The following is a 6,739-nucleotide window of genomic DNA, read 5'->3' on the forward strand; positions in this document are numbered from 1 at the left end:
CAAGTATTTTATTGCTACTCTATCCTATGTGTGCAATTTGGGCACTTTTTTGCCGCTTTTGCTGTGTACTTTTGAAATCGCCACTGTGACGTCACTTCGCAGCCAGTTCACCCCTGCTTGTGGCTGCACTAAACGGAGAGCTCTGCGAACCACCCAGGTCCTCACTGACCAATCCGGGGACCCTCCCAGTGTGTCTGCAGGCTGCAGATTGCTCGATCCGTCTGGAGCCCAGCTGACCAGAGGGGAGTTTCCCACAGAGACGGTGACCAAATTACACGGTTATGTAAAAAAAAAAAAAAATTATATTTTTTTATTTTATTTTTTTACACTGTTGTTTTTTTGTGGTTTTACCAGTTGAGTAAAAATTAGAAGGGTATATGTTAATACACATTGTATCACTGATTATATTAGAGGTTTATTAGTTGCGCACAATATATTTTGTTTATCACTGGCATAGGTTGTTGCAGTTAATCTTGAGAACTATTCTGCAGATATTACCTCCTCCCCCTCCCCAACCCTGTGTCTTAGTACAGATCCTATTTTAGGTGGGAATACCATTAAAAAGGAGGGAACTCTCTAATTGGTATATGAGGTTTTATAAGTATTAGCATTTACTATGTTGAATAGAACAACATTAGTTAACCCAGGGGAGAGGGTGGCCATCCATTAGGACACTAATAGGTTAACTTCTCGATCTAGGGGATAGCACCTCCCAGTTAGGGATCTGGTCAGTGTTAGCATGGGTAATGGCTTAGGTAGCCTATGTAACTCCTCTTTATTCCTGTGTATGTGCAACTACTAGAGCGGAGACTCGAGTCCACCTCCCCTGTATTGGAATAAAACAGGTGAGACAACATGAGGTGACATGTGGCTTTTGAGGCAAACAATAATTTATAGGAATATAATTGCGAAGTCACATAAACAGTCCAATTATTGACCTTTGGGTTGGTTGGACTCCAGATAATCCACAAATTATATGTAGCCTTGGCTGGTCCAGTCTGCCTCTCTGCCTCCTGTTGTGTAAGTCCTGATAGCTACAGGCAATGACAGGTTAATCCTTTTTTACTCCTCCCTCCTGCTACTCTCTGAGTGACAGAGAAGGCGGTGACCTGGTGTTTGCCTGCAGCCAAATGTGTATACACTAGACCCTTCCTTTCCACATCTCAGAGAGGAAGTACCCAAGATTTAGCAGTCCCAGTCTGGAGGTTGAAGAGACTGGTAGGACTGTGAGCCTCTCCCAGCGGGGATGAGCGTGCCCACCCCCCGTCCTTGGGGCTGGGGGAACATCTGATTGATATAGAGGACCCTATACTACCAAGGGGTTCCAGCACCATCCATAGGACTGAATCCTAGGAAACCCTGCAACACTGTATCACCATCATGTTCAGTGACTGCAAGAATAAAGCCCTGGTTCTTTTATATATCTGTCTGCGTGTCAGTCATTGGGCAGATGGAAGGAATGTTGTGGTGGGGGCTGATCTCTGGAACCCTGGAGCCCACTATGACTGGAGATGCTAGCACCTGAAAGAATCTCAAGGATCACCAAAAGCATGTCCTGATTTCCATTACATCGCAGATCATCTCAGTTCTCCTGACCCTCACAAGTATGCGCACCAACAACCCTTGTAGCCAGCAGTACATCTCTCAGGGGGTGGGGGTAACAGTGCTACATATATTACACACACATAGGAGTCTGACACATGTAATTATTGCTGCACTAGTGTCCCACAATGTCACAAATACAATCCCTGGGCCAGTACAGCATATAGTTGCAGACCTGTACTTCGTGAAGCACAGCTGGCATGCGATGTGTGCGTGCATAAAGGATACTGCAGTGTGGTAGAGCAAACCTCTGGACTCTTCGGAGTACTCACTGTACCAAACACTCTTGCTTGGTAGGATATCATTACTGAACTCCCTGCTAGGGCACTTCTGGCTTTTCCTCGATCCGGAGAGGGAAAGCTCTGACACCTCTCTGTCTATCTGTCTGCCTTGGCTCCACCTGGCACATGGAATTCCTCACTGTTTCCCCCTCCGCAGCAGCTCTGCCTCATCACTTCACATCCTGTTCTCTATCTTCCTCTTGGCTCCTCCTCTTGTGTGTCACACTTCTCTGATACTTAAAACAAAGACACCACTAATCCAGTTAGAGAGTTATCATGGTGCTGTTTTATTAATGCATGCACAAGTGGTGTCTTTGTTTTAAGTAGTTGTTCAGAAGGTTTACAACAATTTATTTTTGTTGTTTCCACATCAAAATTCAACACATCACCCAGGGGACCTGCGCCAAGGAGGGCTTTTCTTCAACATGACTACGGTAGGGCCATAGTGGGCAACACCCATTGTGAATCCTAAAATGCCAGAACTAAAATTCCCCCCCTGCAACTGCCACACACATTCACTCTGTCATTCCCAGCCAGCACCACTGAAATGCAGCTGTGTGGGAATGACAGCGCCATGTGATATGAGGAAGTCTAACAAACCCCTCCTCTCTCCCCCGGAACAAGCGCGGTGCGGTTAATGGATTTTGGCACTGCATGCTGCATGTGGAGGAGGTACAGACCCCCATCACCTCCCATGTAATCCTCTTCCATACCCTCCTCTCTCCCCATGTGTCACCCTCAGATCTGGTTAAACTCCATGTCAGCGTATAGTGCTGTCTTGTTGTGGTCAGTGTATGATGCTTTCAGGTCTTACTATGTGTCAGTGTACGGTGTAGTCAGGTTATACTCTATGTCAGTGTATAGTACAGAATATACTCAGTGTCAGTGTAGAGTGCAGGTTATGCACTGTTTCAGTGTATAGTGATCATCATCTCATCCTATATCTGGCCCCATTGATCCTATTCCCTTACATCTCCTCTCTGGCACACTAAGCCCCACCCTAACTCACCTTTTTAACCTCTCTCTCGCCTTTAGCACATTCCGATCTTCTTTCAAACATGCACTCATCACGCCCATTCTCAAGAAACCCACACTTGACTCATCCTCCCCTTCTAACTACCGCCCGATCTTTCTTCTTCCCTTTGCCTCCAAGCTATTTGAGCAACTTGTATACAACAACCTGACTCCCTGCTTGACTCTTTACAATGTTGTTTCCGTACTCTACACTCCAACAATCACCTTAAATATTCTCCACTCCATTAACCTCCGTGACACAGCTTTCTCCTGGTTTATGTGCTACATAGCCAACCAAACCTTCAGTGTTTCCTTCTCTGGTATTTCCAACTCTTCAGTCCCTCTTTCTGTTGGAATTCCACAAGGCTATGACCTTGGCCCTCTGCCCTTCTTACTCTATCTCCTCTCTTTGTGAACCACATACAATTCTTTGGGTTTAAGTAATATGTTTATGCTGATGATACCCAAATCTATCTTTCCTCCCCTGACCTCTCCCCTTCTCTCATGTCCTGTGTCTCCAAGTTCCACTCTGCAATCTCCTCCTGTATATCTCACTGCTACCTGAAGCTAAACATGTCCATAACAGAATTAATATTCTTTCACCCTTCCACTGCCACCGCTACACCAACACTCCCTCTCACTGTCACCACAATCTCTTCAACATATCTAGAGGTCATCTTTCACTTTGATAATTCCTTCATTCCTCACATTTGGTCCCTCATGAAGTCTTCCCACCTACACCCCTGAAGTTTCTCCAAGATAAACCCTTCACACACTTACAGGTATGATGCAAATAAAATCCTAATCCACTTGCTCACCATGTCCTGTCGTGATTACTGCAACCTTCTCTTAGTTGGCAGTCCCCTTGTCTCTCTATCCCAACCTCCAATCCATCCAAAATGCTGCTGCCAGACTCATCTACCTCACTCTCCACTCCACTTCTACTGCTCCACTGCGCATATCCCTACACTGGCTTCCAGTAGCTTCTAGAATTAAATTGAAAACCTTAGTAATGGTTTTAATGACAAAGGTCTTAATGACACTGCCCCCCCCCCCTTAGATAGCAACCCTCATCCACAAATACATACCTACACCCCCCCTACGTTCTGCCCACAACTTCTGCCTTTCTTCCCACCATATTACCTCCTCTCACTCCCACCTTTAAGACTTCTCCCGTGCTGCCTCCTCTCTCTGGAATTCCCTCCCACTTACCATCAGATTCCCCCCCCCTGCTTTCAAATGTTTAAACACTCCCTGAAAATTCTCTTTTCAAGGAAACCTAGCCGCCATACCTCCAGCATCCAACTCCCCTCCCCCTCCAACCCTATTGGGACCAGCTGGACCAATGTCCACCCTATGTAACAATCGCCCCTCCCCCCGCCCCCAACAAAACTTTAATGGCTTCAGCTGTCAGACTGGACCATATTCTAACCTGAGCCACACCTTATCCTACAATAAGCAGCCACTTTACGTTCTAGTTTCAACATTGTCACTCATTACCTCTAGTGTAAGCTCTCATGGGCAGTGCCCTCATTACCTCTTTGTATCTGATTGTGTATGTTTGTCCTCACTTGTATGTTACTGTTTATATTTTTCCAATATACATAACTCTGTACCCCATTGTACCGATCTGCCAAATATGTTGGTGCTTCACAAAAAAACGATAATAATAATAGTTCGGTCAGGTTACACACTCTTAGACTGCATTATACATTAACATTGACAGTCAGTATAATCTGACTGTACTATATACTTATACAGAGTATAACCAGAGTGTATTGGTGCAACAATAGGTCACCTCGGCGGCACTTATTGGTACCCCACCAATAAGTTACTGCTTGCTAAAAATGTTTACTAAAATACTTCTAGACTACAGCTTCTTGTGCCCTGATTAAAACCTCTTCCACAGGCTTGAACCCTCAGTCAGGAGCATTGGTGATACATAGTGACCATATCCTAGCTCTCCAGCTAATCTACATTTTTTGGCCGTGCATCTCTGACTGATAGCCTTCACAATAATGATAAAGCCCTTCATAATTTTTAACTTTTGACATCCTAATGCTCCCTTTCTCATCCAAATACTCAATAGAGACACTATAATGCGTTGAAGAGTTCCTCTGTTGGTTTTCACTATGGGTTACATGAAAGCTTATACTTTTTAGGGTGGAGGGGGGGCCTTGTGAATCTTACGAATCTGTCTCTTTAGTGGAAGACCCTAGTTGAAGACCCAACACCAGCAAAATGTTAACATAAGAAGCCCATGTGTTCCCTTGTGCCACGTGTATAATCAATTTTTAATTGAGATATTTGAGTGTAGATGTTTGTAAAGTCTGATAAATAAAGTATCCCACATCACAGTTTAGTAATTACATTTGCTTAAGTCATTAATCAAACAATGTCAGTCCAAATAAACTCCCCTACTAAATCAATAGAAAGCATAAATATAGGTAACTAACAAAACTCTCACCAAATAAAAAGACATCTACTGGTCCCATCCACAGATTAATAAGAGCCAAATCAACAATTGTTCTGTACCTGCAGTACAATAGAGTATGCTCATTGTAAGAAAGTTCATTCAGAATTTCTTAACTCCAAATTGCAGTCAAATTCTCATGTAAAAAAATGTATCATAAAATAAAAATGTATCATGAGCACCAAAAAAAAAAAGAAGAAACTTCTCTCTGGAAATATTAGATTACTGGTAGAGTACAATGAGATATAAATACCCCGCGCTTTGCTCTTTATTTTCAAGACTACTTCTATCCAGAAGTTATGAGTACCGACCGAGAAAGCCACGCTCTGTGCATTTTTATGTGAAATAACAGTAAATAATTTTCACAGCGTACTTATCTACTTGTATAAAAAAAGATATCAGTGTTTGGAGTCAGAGCCAGACTTCACAATTACATGGTAAGGTGATTGATGTGATTTTATACCATTCGAGAGGGGGAGACAGAGCGGAGTATTTTCTTAAAAAGGAAATTAAATAGATCTTCTGGCTAGACACAGTTTATACTGATGGGAAGAATGGGGAACTTGAAATGAAATGATATTTGTGAATGACTGAGCTGTTGTGTTAGAGGAAATGTGTCTTCTTTAATCCCTTCACTGCTAGCAGAGCCCGCAAATGCCTTGCTGGCGACTCTGGGAGTGAAGATGTTATTATACATGTTTATGTTCATGATTCTTTTTTCACAAACCTTTTTTTTATGTTTGTGTTGATGCAAAATGTAGTCAGCGGCAGCGCTTTACATGAAAAGCATACACTGCAAAATACAGACGACTACGTACCCGCCAACATTTCACAGATTAAAAAAAATACACAACACTCCTTATAAACCCCAAACCCCCTGAAAGACCTCCAATACTCCTCATAAGATCCCCAACACCTCTCATAAGAACCTCCTAAAAAAATGAAGATGCATAAAATCAAGCACACGATAGGGCTATACACTAAGTAAGGGAACTTTGAAGCTTAGAAAAAGTGTTTTTATGCACTGCACCATTTTTTGGAACCCAGTTGCGTCATATGTAAGGAACGGTTGCCTACATCTGGTGCAGACTGTTAGAAGTAATTCATATAAACCAGCACTCTCCCTACTCGTTAAAAGTGTACAGTATGTCAGACACTCCCTTTTCTTTCCTGTGCAGCCTTTTGAATACAATGGGATCCGTGGGATTTAGTCAATTTGTGCATGGCCCGACACATAAGTACAGTCATACACTTGATCTGATCTTCACACAGAGAGTATCGGTTGGGGAGGTGGCATTTTCCTCACCCCTGCGGACAGATCATGGGGTAATCCAGGCTTATATTGGAGGCACCCCACCACCCTGTAAAA

This window comes from Ascaphus truei, chromosome 2 (assembly GCF_040206685.1).
Source record: "Ascaphus truei isolate aAscTru1 chromosome 2, aAscTru1.hap1, whole genome shotgun sequence".
Classification (NCBI taxonomy): Eukaryota; Metazoa; Chordata; class Amphibia; order Anura; family Ascaphidae; genus Ascaphus; species Ascaphus truei.